This window comes from Falco punctatus (genome assembly GCF_963210335.1).
Source record: "Falco punctatus genome assembly, chromosome: 17".
NCBI classification, from domain to species: Eukaryota; Metazoa; Chordata; class Aves; order Falconiformes; family Falconidae; genus Falco; species Falco punctatus.
The window spans coordinates 6,561,847-6,576,508 of record NC_137597.1 but is presented as its reverse complement, the minus strand read 5'-3'; the positions used below and the strand labels follow the sequence as shown (position 1 = coordinate 6,576,508).

At 51.1% G+C, this 14,662-nt stretch overlaps 1 protein-coding gene across 2 annotated transcripts in view; it reads left to right on the top strand.

The window, feature by feature from the left end:
• Positions 1–14,662, top strand: part of PLXNA2 (plexin A2) — a 509,765-nt gene that overhangs the window by 320,891 nt on the left and 174,212 nt on the right. The window contains exon 1 of one of the 2 annotated variants that reach the window (XM_080367687.1): positions 9,199–9,682. The exons of the other annotated variant lie outside the window; for it this stretch is intronic. The gene's annotated coding sequence lies outside the window, so the exon portion shown is untranslated. Of the gene's footprint in view, positions 1–9,198; positions 9,683–14,662 lie in introns of those variants that run through there. 2 annotated transcript variants of the gene reach the window in all.

Here is a 14,662-nt window from a genome sequence, read left to right as displayed (position 1 = left end):
TGTAGGAGAGTGGCGAGGGGGCATGCTCCAGCTTACACTATGTGCCTTGTGAAGCAGAAAAGCAATTCAGTCAGACTAAAGGCTACAGATGAGGCTGTATGTTCTCTGCAATAAATGCAAATGATTTGAATTCATTTCCCTGGTAAGAGGAGAAAAGAAAAAAAATTAAAGCTAAAGATGTTGCAGATCAAGGAATTCAACTTTAAACAGACGCAAAATTAACATAAAAGAAAACATGGCAATAAAGAGAGGGGGGAAATAGATTTCACTAAAATAATGAATAGACCATGATCTATTTCTGAAGTACCTCTCTGTGGTAGTGTTTTTTTCGCCACATCCCCCCCCCCCCTTTTTTTTTTTTAGAGCATGTACAATAGCATTATGGCCTAGCTGCAATCAGTCTGCTGAGAACAGCTTGTATATATTTGGATGTTCACTGGCCCATGAGAGCAAATCGTCCTCCCTTACCGTCAAAGACTTTCTTTTCCAGTTCCTTTATTAGGTAACAAATGGCTCCCATTTCTTTTATTCTTCAGTGTTAAACACATTCAATTTTTCTGGCTCTATTTTGTTATTTTTGTTTAAATTTCTTAATGACTTTACGTTTCTTTACTGTTTGCAAGGGACAGTGGTGTAGTCTCTTCTGCTTTTCACTGAGAAATCCCTTGTCATGAAATACAGCCCAGAGCTTCTCATCGACCCGGCTGGGATTCCTCCATGAGGCGCTCGGGCAGCGTGTTGGAGTAATGCTTCTCAAGCCTCTTTAACAGAAAGTAAATTCTCACTTGTTCACGGCAAGCGCCATAACCGCTAAATGGGTCCCCAGTATCTCTCACACTTGGCGTCCAACGCCACAGAAGAAATAAGTGATATAATAATCTCCAGATAAGATATTCAGATTTATGGGTAGTCTGCTTGAGCTTCTTCTGATTTAAATTTAGTTTGAATTACTTCTAGGCTAAGGAGTTCTGTTCCTCTCTGCATCCTGAGAGGTGGAAGAGGGAAGGGCCGTGGGAAACGTGCCGCTGCCACCTGCGAGGGGTGCGAGGGCTCTGCTCCCATGGGAATTACCCACCCCACCGAGAACTGCTCCAAGGCTCGTGCCTGGAGTGACCATGAGTAACTTGAAATGATTCAAGCCCTGAAAATGCCATGGGAGGTGGAGCCTGAGGATGCTGCGGTGCCAGCAGTGCTGAGGAATTCAGAGATGTCGATCAGATAATGGCAAATCTTCTTGTTCGGCTTCCCCTTGCCCCTTTTCCCCTCTCCCTGAGCTAAACCTCTGGCTCGAGCAACATCAGAAATCATGGAATAGAAAAATACGAGCATTTGTAATTAGAAACAGCCTTTTCCTTTTGTCTGAGCTGGGTATATTTAACTGGCCCGATCCCGCTGCCAATAAATATTTGCCAAGGAAAACTTTCTCATTTAAACCTTCCACTTATCCAAATAAAGAGAGGGGAGCTGGAAGTAGGTCTTGGCACAGTCACGGAGGGATTTGAGGAGTTGGGAAAAATAATACATTTGGTCGTCTTTTTTTTTTTTTTCTGATCCAGTCCGTTCCTATCAATTTGAAATTGTGAGTTGCTTTGCTTAAATAGATGACCAGCAGGTGCACAGCTTGCGAACCACATGGTATTGTTTCTGGTGTCAGTCACGGCGCGAGAGTAATGCAGGGCTCTGGACAGGCGCATTATGCTTTCTTATTCCCCAGTACGTCACCACAGATCCCAGTCAGCAAGGGTACACTACACCAGGGAGGTGCCATCACCACCACCTCGTGTGGCCTTTTGGGATGAAAGAAATGATGCTTTTGGTCCTTCTTTAATAGAAGGAAACTTCTTAAAACCAGAGCAGCTTGGTAAGACACCACCAGCTCAGCAGAGACCACCTGGGAGAGCTCTCGGGGCTCTTGCTGGAGGAAACCCAATGTTTCCTTCTGGTCTTGGTGTAAGTGGGACCGACCTGGTTTGTGGTCATAGGTTTGATCCCAGCACCAGTTAGGGCTGTCTGTGCTGCGGCAGAGTGTGGTTTCATCCCCTTCTCCCAGACCCCAGCGCTTGGGTCCGGCATCTGAAGCGCTTCGTGCAGACCCCACCGAGGGCAGTAGGCAGCCGTCTGCGGAGCTGCCATCGCTGCCAGCTCCCTTAATTAAGGCAATGCAAATGGGCTGCAAGGGAGAAGGTGCCAGTGAAAGTAAAAGAAGCTCATGAAAGGGAGCACAGACAAGGAAGAGAGAAATTATTCACATAGGCCTAAACTTTACTTCTGAAAGGTCTTTTTTTTTTTTTTCTGATTTCATATATTTTCCTTGATCATTTAAAAGAAAAGATCTGTCCATAGACAGATCTCCAAAGAGATGATTATTTTTTTTTTCAACATTGCTATTGCTTTAATCCATGGTCTCTTCAGACAGAGAATGTTTAATTGGTGCACTGGTGGAATAAAATGTTTAAATAGATTGAATGGCAGACTTTCTCCCTCTGTTGTGACATTAATCCCCCAATATTCCTGGGCCCCCTTGCTGGGTATTGAGGCAAAGAAAGGAACCAGAGGAGGTCCCTCTCTATACATCTGCCTGTGAAGTGAAAACGGCCTGGATACACTTATCATACATGATCCAATACATCAATTAAACCAAAGATCCTTCCGCAAGCACCACTTACACACATGGAATGAACCACTCTGTATGAGATGTCTTGTCTGACTCTCTGCAGAGGAGCTGTGATGGGTGAAGGTGGGAGAGGGGACCCCCTGGCCAGCCCGGGCTCCAGCAGAGCATCTCCCTGGAGGTATGAATTGTGTTTCCCCCATGCAGCCCTGCCTGATGCACGCACACACGTGTGTGCCGAGCAGGCTAGAAGGAGATTCTGGAGAAGCAGGTTAGATGGAAAGGTGTCCTGCTAAATTAGGGCATAAATTAAAAGGTTGGTGCACTTGAAGTCATCTGTTTTGTTGGTTTTTATCATTTGGCCGCCTGTATTCTTTACGGTTGTATCAAGAGTGATAATAAGAATTTTTAAAATGAACCTGTACCTGTTCAGACTTCGGCTGAACTCCCTGTCGAGGAAGGAGTTTCTATAAACTCCTGAGTTTGCATTTGACCTCCTTCTCCTCCCTTTCCTGAAAAACCTCCTAAGGAATACTGAAAAGAGTATGAAACAATAAGCAGACTTCAGGCTCCACATTCCTCAGTCACTTGCAAAACGCTTTGCAGAATTCATAGTAGCAGATTAACACTCACAGACCCACAAATCAAAGGATTTCCAGTTCCACCCCCCTCACACCCATTATGCAGGCAAAAAACCCTCAATCTCCTCAGACAAGAGGGAAAAAAAGAGATGAAATTAGGGTTTAAAATAATTTAGTCTTGCATTTAATTTAGTTTTGTATTGTCAGTAATACACACTGCCTACAGAAAAATTAAAAAGATTATTGTAGAATGAAAGGCAGAGCCACAGTGTGTTTGACAATATGCTCCGTATTTTATGTTCATTAGGACAGGGAGTCTGAAATACTCATTTCTTTATGATGAAGGAACTAAAGATTTCCAATGAACATGCTGCAATGAGTGTGCTGGGGAGATTTATAGCTAAAACTGCTTGTTAATCACAGTGACCCACCTTTCAGGCTTTACAATGTGAATAACTAAGTTATGTAGATGCTTCTCCTCCAGGACACCCCTTCAGTGTGCTGGGGAAATGGGATCCCTGCACACAAACCTCAGCAGGTCCTGAGGAAATTCAGATGCAGGTATTTAGAGCAGGGGTATTGGAAAACCACGGTTACAGCTCTGTTAAAAACTCTCCCTTTGGACACCTGTCTCTGAAGAACTGGACATTTGTGTCACAATGGGCCCTGCTGCAATTTTTGAGGACTTCTGCAAATCTCCTAGCCATGGGTGCTAAAAATGCTGAAATCGGCCTCGACAGCCTGGGATGGAAGTGGTGGGAAATGGGACCATGTTGATCACCAGCATCTTAGAATAACGCTGGCGATGCACCTTGGTGCGTCTGGATTTCAGAGCAGTAGAGACTTTTTTCCCCTGTTACTAGAACAGCCAGGAACTCTTCAAAGGCCGCCTCAAGCACAGTGGTTTTGTTTGTAGCTGCGTCATTAGTAAATAATTAATAACACAGACAAACCAAGGACAGGAAAACCAACTGTCCTTCTTGCTGCACCTGCTTCAGCCACTGAAAAGGAGCAAGTTGGAGATGGACCCGGCACGGCTGGTGCTGGTGTGCAGCTCAGAAGTTCCCCCTGAGCAGGGAAGCGTCCCTTCCTCGCCAGAGAACGTGCCTCTGATCGATGGCGAAGCAGGCGCGCTCATGTCAGAACAGGATTTGGCCCTTAGGAAATCATTAAGCTGTAAATTCTCGATGTGACAGGCTGGAGTAGCACTGGTCTTCTGTTTCATGTCAAAAGCTGTGCGGAGACTCCTTCGTTAGAGGGTCAATAATTGACGCAATGGGCTGTAATTGCTCACCCCGCTCAGTCATGGTCCGGGGGTGGCGGTGCAGCCCAGCCCCCACAGCCCTGCGAGGCTCCAGCAAAGCAACTCCCAGCCTCGAGCATGGCTTCAGCAGCTGTCGGGGCTGCTCTGGGGGCCAAGGCAGCACAGCTGAATCGTGGGGCAGTAGGTGGGACAGGTAACGTTTCCAAAAGCGATGGATGGATGCCCAGTCCCATGACATGTCTCTGGGGAAGGACCCTGCCGCCTGCTCCCGGGCACCTACCAGTCCCGACGTTCCTCCTGCCACCTCTGCCCAGCTCTCTGTGATGGTGATGGCCTCACAAATCACTTTGATGATGCTTTTGAAAACAGTTGTGTTTCAGGGTGACACCAGAGTACCACAGAGAGTTGACAACCTCTTCAGATGACATTTCTTTGGACAATTTGTTTTGCTTGTGACTGAGGTGGAAAACTTCTCCCTGCTCCTAGCAGTGCATTCGAAGAGACGTGTACAGCCCTGGGAGTGAAACATGAGGATGCAGCTAAATATTTGTTTTAAAAAAAGAGATGGGAGCTGCATGATGTGTAGACTTTAGATGGTCATGCTATGGAGACAGAGGAAGCCAAGGGCTAGGAAAAAGTGATCCAGTTACATTCCGGGTATGGGCCAATATGACCAATATCTTCATGTCATGTTTTGGTTTAAGATCACTAAATATTCCTGGTATCTTTGCAGGGTTAATTTTGTGCTCTTCTCTGTGTGATCCCCTTTATTTCAGCTGAGGCAATTCTTAGCTGTAGGAAGATGATTAAAAATGGCACATTGTCTGCACCTTGAATTTCTGACAGAACTTCAGCAGAGACATTGTCGGCAATTGTGGTTTTGACAGTAACAAGACACTCTGTAACTCAGGATTTGGAGACTTTCTGTTCTCCTGCCCTTGCACTTAATGAAAACAGAGTTTGTTTTAGAAAGAAAAAAAAACCTTTCTGAGTTAATTTCAGCTCAGTTCAAACAGAGGGATACCGAGGCAGGAACCGAAGCTCGCACTTATGAGAAAATCTAAGGAGGGGAAAGGATAAGGTGCATTAGGAAAAGAAAAATCCTTTTCATTTTCCAAGAAGGTATTATGAACAGCAGAGAGAGGGAAAAAAATTATTTGACAAGGTTCTTCTAAAGAAGAAGAATAGCGTAAAGTGCTGGTTAAATTCCCACTGATCTTTCACTCAGCTTCCCATATACATGTGGGTTTGACTATTTGATATTTCCTTTCACTGTCATAGGTAATAACTGAGTGGAAACATTCATTCCTAAATAACTGCCTATGATTCTTCTATTGTAGTGATTAGTGATGAATAATTATTAGCTCTGCTGAATATTGCATGGATAGATACGATGCGAGTAACTAGAAGCTGTCAGCCGCTGGCATCTGCGCTATCGACTGATGCTGCCGGCGAGCAGCCAGGCGCCCGCGCCTGTGGATGGTGCGTATAGATGGTGCCTATAGACGGTGCCTATAGATGGTGCTCTTCCCCTCGCACAGCTTCAGCAGCTGCTCTAAGTCAGTCCTAGCTGGGGATAAGGGGCCCGGACTGTGCTTTCCTAACTCAGCGGCTTGTCCTAAATGGACACAGGGAAGGGGCAGGGGGGAAAGATCTTTTCCTGCTTTTCAGATTGGGGAAGAGCAGAATCTGTTTTATCCCCTGGGAACAGCAAATGCAGAGCAAATACTGACATTGGGTCCTGCTGCATCTGCAGGCAGCAAGAGAAGCGCCGGAGGCAATGTATGAAGCCACGTTATCCAGGACTTTTAGCAAATATGAAGGGCTGGGTGCTGAAAGGATTGAAAGGCTCGTCGTTTCACACGGCTCAGACAGATTCATGACCCCTGCACTCCGAAGCAAGGGCGTTTATCAAAGATGAGGACAGAGAGAAATTGTGAATATACAGGCTAGAAACAGAGACCTATCTTTCACTGATGCCTTGCTTCACCAGCTGCTTAAAGACTGCTTTGTCATCTGTGGACCAGATCCTGTCCCGCAGAAAAGGAGCGCTCAACGTAGCTCCCTATGTCAGGGGAAATGGGGACGAGAAGTTGTACACTAAGAGTCTAGAGGTGGCTTTTTTTATTGCCCATCTTCCCTGCTTGGGCAGTGGCTGTGGAGCTCCTGGTTTGCTTCAGGGCATAGCTCAGAGCTCTCTGGGAGATGGGCAGAGGGGCTCTGCACCCACACCAGTGCTGCTTAGCATTCCTTTGGCAAAGCTGCAAATGCTTGTGACGGTGACCCTGCTGCCGAGGACGTGGTCGCTGGCACCTGCCGGCATCCTGTGTGGTCTGAGGGCCCTTCCTGACCCCCAGCAGAAGGTGCTCAGGTGCATGTGCTGATGGGGAGCGTCAGGCACAGACTAATGTTTACACTCTGGGCTATTTAGTTTGTGTCTCTGCGTGGTGATGCTATGAGGGTACGTAAATATGCATGTGTGCAGAGGTGGCGTGAAGCTTTGTGGACATAGGATTGTACACTTACGTGTACTTGCATCTCTATATGTTTGTCACCATATGTATTTGATTGAATTAGAGGCAGGCCTTATCTTCTGTTACGGTTCCAGACTTTAATTCCAAGATTTATGTCTCTAACCCTGTTCAGGAAAAGCTGAATGCAAATATCCACAGAAGGATTTCTCAGGCAGTTGTTTCAGCACAGAGCTTGCTAATATTTAAAGCACACAGACAACTCATTAGCCCAGCAGCACATCCATCACCTGAGCAAACCCAGGTGAATCTCCACCTGTTTTGTTTTGCTCCCCACATGCTGGAACGGCCCTTTGCTCACATGCCCTGTGCATGAGCTACTCTGCAAGTCTTGGGGCTGCTCCCCAGCTGAGCAATCCTGTAATTAGCTTGAGACAGACTCTCCATACAGGATCATAATTGACTATCAATAAATAATAAACAGAAGACAGGATGCAGACAGTCCTGCACAGAGGAGAGAAATAGTTGTTGAGACACTCTGACCTGCCTTGTACGTCTTTCGGCAAAAGGAGAAATTGCATTAGTGGGATGCACGTTTAACCAAGGATGGTATTTGTAATAGGATTTGGTACCATTCACTATGAATGCATGACACAGTAAATGTATTAGGGACAGAAAAGCGAAAGAGAAAAGCTTGCTAAGGTACCAGTGCTGCCATCCACTGAATGTCTTCTCTTCCCTCTCCTGAGCTAAACAGCTGCAGCCTGTGCATCTTCCCAGGGTATCAGGATGCCCTGCTCTGGAGCTGCCGGGGAAGTCAGGGGACCGTTTCATGGGGGTGCAGCTGGCGCGTGGCTGGGGTGTGTAGGGGGGTACACCTGTGCTCTGCTAATGGTTATACAGGTGCAACTGAAAAAGAAATCCTTTTCTGAAGGATGGTAAATGTGGTGAGGATAGGGAGAAGCGCAGGCAAGCGAACCTGTCATTTTCTTCCTGGAGAGAGGGCAGTGCAGGCTCTGGTTTACAGCCTTCCCAGGAGGGGGGAAAAGCGCAGGATCAGGAGCTGCACAGTGGGATGTGAAGGCATTCCCAGCTACAGCCCCAGGCAAGAGGCTCCAGAACCTGGGGCAAACGGCAAAACTAAGAGCAGCTGTCTTTCCCCCACCGCAACTGCTCTTGCAGGGTCCTGCTAAGGCACCCACGGTGCGTCAGGTGTGTCCCTCCATGAGATGACCCAGGGAGGATGCAGCGTGGCCACCTCAGTAGCCGTGCTGGCAGCAGAGGTGAGAGGGGCTGGAGGAGGCCTGCCCTGTGCGCTGCTTTCCAAAGGTAGATTGGGTTGGTTTAGCCGCTCAGGTTTATTGTGGAAGAGACCCAGGATGACAGCTATAATTTTCTCTTGCAAATATTCCAATATGTAATAAATATATTGTTTAAAAAATTCTTGATGACAAGAAATGGAAAACAGCAATCCATCATGTTATTGATTCCCTCCACCCGTTGCGCTCCTCAGAATTGCTCCCACGCTGTGTTGCTGAGGAAGGCAGAGCTGGACCACGGTGCTGCTGGGGTTTTGGAGCAGCGTGGCCACGCTGCCCTGCTGTGGCACCAGGGACCGGCTTTGCCTCCCTGTTCGCAGGCGTTTCCGAGCTGACACAGATAAGCAGTGTGGCTTAGGGGTGGTTGAAGATGCTCCTCACTTTGGGTACCCTACAGCTGGCCAGGTTGTTTTTCAAAGGCTTGTGCTAGGCTGGCAGGAGAGGCCAGGGTGGGTGGCTCTGCGGTCAGCTGCTCAGTCCCAGGGAAGGATGCCTTGGCTCCCAGCAGCGGGAGGTGGCAGGGCTCCCTGTCCCAGCTGGACGTGGCCACTGTGGTTGTTCTCTGGCAGCTTTTGGCAGGCCGGGAGGTGTGAAGATCGGTGGCTCCAGGCGCTCTGCGGCACACGCAGCTTTTGCGCTGCTGGGGGTGATGTAGCCTTGGCAGAAACCCGAGTTGCCAACTCCATTTCATAGATGGTGAAACTGAGACTCAGGTGTCACTGTCCCCACCTGACTGGGAGCAAGCGGCGTGCAGGGGGCCCTAGCACAGAGACCACCACCCCCAGCGCTGGCGGGAAGCTCTGACCCAACCGACGTGGGACCGCTCAGGGCAGGGGTGCGGGGGGGCGGCTGGGGGAGCCTCTAGCGCCATCCCATCCCCGCAGCCGTGCGGTGCCCGGGGGCGCGCCGCCCTGGGGGATGGGGGGGGTGGGGGGGTGCAACCCCGCTCCCCGTGTCGCTTCGGGGCTTACGTTACAAGGCGAGGCGGCTCCCCCGGGCAGGCGGGCAGGGACGCGCTGCCCCCCCGCGGGGCCGGGCTCAGCCCCGCTCCCGGCGCCCCGGCTGCGGAAGGGTTAAGCGCGGGGAGCGGGGGCGGCGCGGGGGCGGGCGGCGGCGGCGGGCGGGGAGCGGGGAGCGCGCCGGGGCTCGGGGCTCGGCGGGAGCGGGGAGCGCGCCCGGGCTCGGCGGCGGGCGGATGCCGGGGAGGGCGGAGGGGAGCCGGGGCTCGCCGCCGTACTCGGGCAGGGCTGCGGAGGCACGGGAGGCCGGCGGAGCCGCGCCGCGCCGGGGGAGGCTGAGGGGCTGCAGGAAGGCGGAGGAGTAGCGGGAGCCCGGCCCTGGATTTCCATGGTGCCGGGGGCCGTGTGGATTACCCCGCCGTGAGCCGGGGAGCCGGCACCCCCAGGAGGCGGGCGACATCGGAGCGGCGAGGTCTGGTGAGTGACCGAGGCTTGGCGAGGGGCTGCTGCTCGCCCCGGGCATCCCCGGGGGTGCGGGGCATCCGCGGGGCTGGGGCTCCCCCGGGCATGCCCTCCGCCGCGGTGCTGCCCGGAGGGTGCGGGGGGGAGGTTTGGGCTCGTTGTACCCCCCCCACTCCCCCAGCCCGTGCTGACCGCGGCCCCTTCCCCGCGGCCGCAGGCGCGGGTGGCACCGAGGGCTGCAGACCGCGGGGCGGTGCTGGCGGCGGCCCCGGCCCCCCCCGCCGTGCGCCGGTACCGGCCGTGCCCGGGGAAGCGGCGCCGCGGGCAGGAGCGGCGGCCGGGGGGCTGCCTGCGGCCGGGGAGACAGGGAGAGACCCCTGCGAGCATCCCTGCCCTGGCCAACCCCCCATTCCCCCCGTCCTGTTCTACCTGCGGACACACAGTCTCCGTGTGTGTGTTTTCTCGTTAATTCTGTTGTCGTTTGTTACCGCTCAGTCACGGTCTGGAGCAGTCAATGCACCGGAATAAACTCATTTACCGTAAAAAAGTTAACTGTTGGCAAGGAGGGACTTTTTTGAAAACACCCCTGAATCCTGAGGGGGAAAAAAATCCCTATTAAAACTTTCCTAAATCCTCTCAAGACCCTTTTTGAAAGGCGATGCCCCGGGGAAGGCAAAAGCACTTGTGCTCTCTTTGGGAAATCCGAACTTCCCTGTGCTCATCCCAGTGTTCCCCAGCCCCGCAGCTGTTCGGATGGAGCCTGGATCGCAGGGAGGTTGCTGATGCCACTGTCCCCTCTCCGGCTGTGACCTCCGTTTAACCCGGCACGGTCAGGCATTACAGCCTTTGTCTCCATTCAAGCTATGGCCAATACTTTCATGTTGCTGGAGGTGAAGTGAATGATGTTCAATTAATCTCTGTTCTAAGGGGTATCAGAAAGTCAATAGGTTAATATTAAGTGAGGTGAATAGTAAGTGGTGGAGGAAAAAAGCCTGTACATCTGTGACCAGCAGTTCAAGGTGCTGGCTTGGAGGTGAGGGGATGTGAAGTTAGCAGAGTACCATGATGTAAAAACCTACTGCTGACAGGGTTTCCCTGTTACTTGCTGAGCACTTGATGCTTCACTGGGAGCTTGAATGTGTTTAACAGATCTTGGCTGACTTGGGGAGACGGTCTTGTCTCTCCTTCTCTGGATGGCTTCATTGATACGGTGTCTAAAAGTTAAATCAAATGACCTACTTTACAGCTGCAAGACAGATGCCTCAGAAGAAATCTGTGCCATCTTCAGAACAGATGTTTAGTTTTTTTCCTGTAACACAGAGGTGTTAGAGCCTTTAAAATGCTTTTTTTTTTTTTTTTTTTTTTTTTTTTTTGTCTTTACTGCTGTCCTTTTGCCATTTGTTGTCACTTTGAGGATCCTCAAAGCTTAAGTGTGGTATTTTCGGGGGGTGAAGGGGACCAGACAAAATAGCTTTGATTTAAGAAAGTTGGTGCAAGCAATGAGTAACGTGAGTGTACGACTGCCGTTGTGAAATGGCTTATCTGGCAAACCAGTCGTCTTTCTCAACTCTTCTAACCATATCTATAGCGCTTGTTGCAAGAAGATAAAGTAACCCAATTTACTCTTCATTGTCTTTATAGTGTTGCTCAATGTAATTAATCGCAGAGTTTCCCCCCGGCTTATAACAAGTTTGTGCAGTGGAAACAGGTAACAGATGCTGCATAAGATCTGTACAATATCCAGCAACATGATAGAAACAGCTTTCCCTGGTGCTTTTGCCACGCTCCGTCTTGTTCTTCGTGTTAACCCTGAGCTTGCCCTGCCTCTCAGCAGAGGGGAACTTCAGCTGGATGCAGGAAGGATGCAGAAAGATCCAGGCTGGCTGTGGGAGCCTGGAGAAGAGGTGGCTGCTACTGCCCTGTGCTCTTTAACTCTCTTCAGCAAATTGCATTAGTATGTGACAAATTGGCTTGCAAAGCAGCTAAATGGAAATGACATTTGGAGCGGTTTGCTGTGCAGACCCTGCGGTGTCTTGGAGAAACATGTGATTTGCACTATCTTCCCAAGATTTCCAATTTAACTGCTGCTACCAGGCTTTCCAGAACTTACTTTGGGAACTCCTGTGGCAGCTAAATGTGGGAGTCTAGAGCACATCTTGGAATAACTGCCCAAGTGCTAGGGCAGATGTAGGTGCAGACTGTCTCATGCCGTAGGCAGCTTGTGTGAAGACTAGAGCTAGGGAAGGAAGCAAAAGCTAATATGCAGGAATTGCACGGGGCATGTGGCAAGGAGACTGAGGGTGGCAAGCTGTGCTGCCCGTTTCCTGCGGGAGCCAGGCTGCGTCTCAGAAGTACCTTTGTTCAGCTGAGGTTGTTTCAGTGACTCTCAGAGGAGCGGGCTCTGCTGTACGGCAACAGGGAAGCATACACCTGCTTCTCTCATCCCCCTTCTCCAAGCACATACGCGTATGTTTGAACACGGCAGTGATCAAGCTGTTTTAATTGGCCCCTCTGCAGTTTGAACAATAAATATGTAATGGGGGAGGGTGCCCCCCTCTTCTGCATGGCGTTGAGGCTGTCATTTTTGATGGGGAAGCGTGTGCTCTCTGCTCGCCTCGTCCCTGCACGCTCGGGCACCGCGCTTGCTCCCGCTCCAGCCCATCTCTTAACAGCGTGTGAAAACTGCGCTCCCCCATCTGTGTTTGGCATCCTTAAAAAGAAAGAAAAAAAAAAAAAAAAGATGAACCTGATCATGCAGTGCTCCTGAGACAGGCCCCTTCACATTTCTAAACACTCTTGATTATTCAGCTAATCTTTATTTCATGGGCCTGTTACAAGAAACACAAACGGGGGAGAAAGTAGAAGGTGGTGACACATTTAAAATACACAAGAAGAGTGCTGGCAGGAATATAATCGTTCTTATTCCAGCAATATGAAATATTTATAGCCCTAAGTTGTGGCAAGATTCTCTGCCCCCCCTTCCCACCTAACTCTGAAATGTTTTTCCCAGTAAAGGAGTAACTGGGAGGTGCTGGCCATGCTGCCAGCAGAGTAGCTGCCTGCAGGGCAGGGGCACCCAGCCGCCTGCCCGCCCAGCTGGGCACTGCATCCATCGGCCCATCCCTGTGGAAGGGAAGGGACAAGGTGGCCACAGGCAGGGAGAGGGTGGCCGCAGCGGCTGCCCAAGCTGCCCAGCTTGCACCGGGAGTGGCGCGTTGTGTTACAGTCTGTTAACTCGAAATAATTCAGAAGCGTCCCCTCGGCGAGCCTGTGAAAAGCCCCCTTTGAGGTGCCCAGTGTTTTGTAGGAGCCCGCTGCTCCCCCAGGGCATTCTGCTATTAATTCATTAGATCTGAGGGTTTTTTCTCTCTTCCCCTCTCTTTTCTCAGTCCCCCCCCCCCCCCCTCCCTGGCAATTCAAACAGTGATGAATGGACAAAAATCCCTCAAGGGAAACATTTTTTCACTTAGTTACAAAGATTTCATGGCTAATTAGAGTAAATGTGGTTTTTAGAGTGTTAATCTCTTAACCAGCTTGGCTAGGAGGCCACCGCCACAACAGCAAAAGGGAGGGCAAGGGGGAACCAAGGGGGAAAAGGTGCTACCAAGTTCTGCCTGGGGCCGAGCCACAAACACCGATGGCTGGATCTGATGCATCTTTATCACCAAGAGCATCCTGTGGTGATCTCTTTAGCTTTGCTAATTTGGTGCCCACCTTCCTTCCCAGGGCACAGTGCAGGGCTAGGGCAGGCTCGGCTGTGTGAAACTTGAAGGCGTTTTGGTCTAAGGGGGCCACGAGCTCTTTGTCTGCAGAAGTGGTGCAGAGGCAGCCTCCGGGATGAAAAGCAAAGCGGGAACAAAAGCAGAATTGAGGGCAGCGTGCTGTCCTTGGGCAGCAGAAGCGGCCACCCGGGGCTTCTGTTCAGATTCTTTCTCTGCGGTGAAAATGTATGTATTTACTACGTGGTTTAGTGCCAGCGAGGGAGATGGGCTGCGATCACACCGGGCAGGTGCCTCGGGCTGGGTCCCCACGTGCCGCTGCACCAACCATCACGGGGTGGCCACGATGCCCCCAGCCCGCTTTCTGCAGCAAGCGCCCGGGCTGGCTGGGGGAGCACACAGTCCAGGTGGCACATTATCATCAAAGGTAGATGTTTTGCTGCTGTGAAGGGATTTATGCTTGATGTCTGCTGTTTTCTTCCTCTGCTCTGGTCCCTCCTGTCTGCACCACCTCCCCGGCATCTGCCTTTCCAGCCTGGTTTTGTCTTTGTCCCAGATGGCTCTGGCAAAAACAGGGTGAGTAATTTGTGAGGGGCTCCTGGCTGCAGCCCACCTCCCACCCTGGACAGCAAGGCCAGCCAGCGGCTGGTGCAGAGAGAGCTGGGGAGGAGATGTGAGTGGGATGTGGGCTTGAAATTCCTTCTCATCCCACTAGAGGGGATCCTCCGGATCAGGCTGGTGGAGCCCAACTGAAAAATGAACGTAAAACCGGCAACTGGCATCTCAGGCTCTGGCTGGTGTGTGAGCCCTGGTCCCCGATGGGGCTGCGAGTCCGACTCGGCGCTTTGCTCAACACAGCACTTGGGGCTGGGGGCAGGGCGGTTTTGGTGCTTTTCAGAGATTCCTGGCCGAGGTGGGCTGACTGTGGCTGCCTCTTCCTCACTCCTTGCCCAGGAAAGCGTGGCTTAGGGCTCCTCTGTGGTCTGAGCCCAAGTGCTGGGAGCCACCAGGGCTGGGGGTGAGGCTGCTCCAGCAGTACTTTATCAGGATGGCACAAGTTTACCAAACACCAGCGCAACACATGTCTGTGATGTACCTAATCTGTTGCATGCTCTCTGCTGGGTTTTGAGTCTGAATTTATCATCCATCTGTGCGTTTTAGAGGGCTTGAGTGATGCTGTCAGCTGGAGGCTGGATGCTGGCTGCTGCGTGGCAGGGGGCTGCCAGGGACAGGGTGCTGGGAAAGAGGTGCCCTCCCCTCCGTTATCGGATAGAGC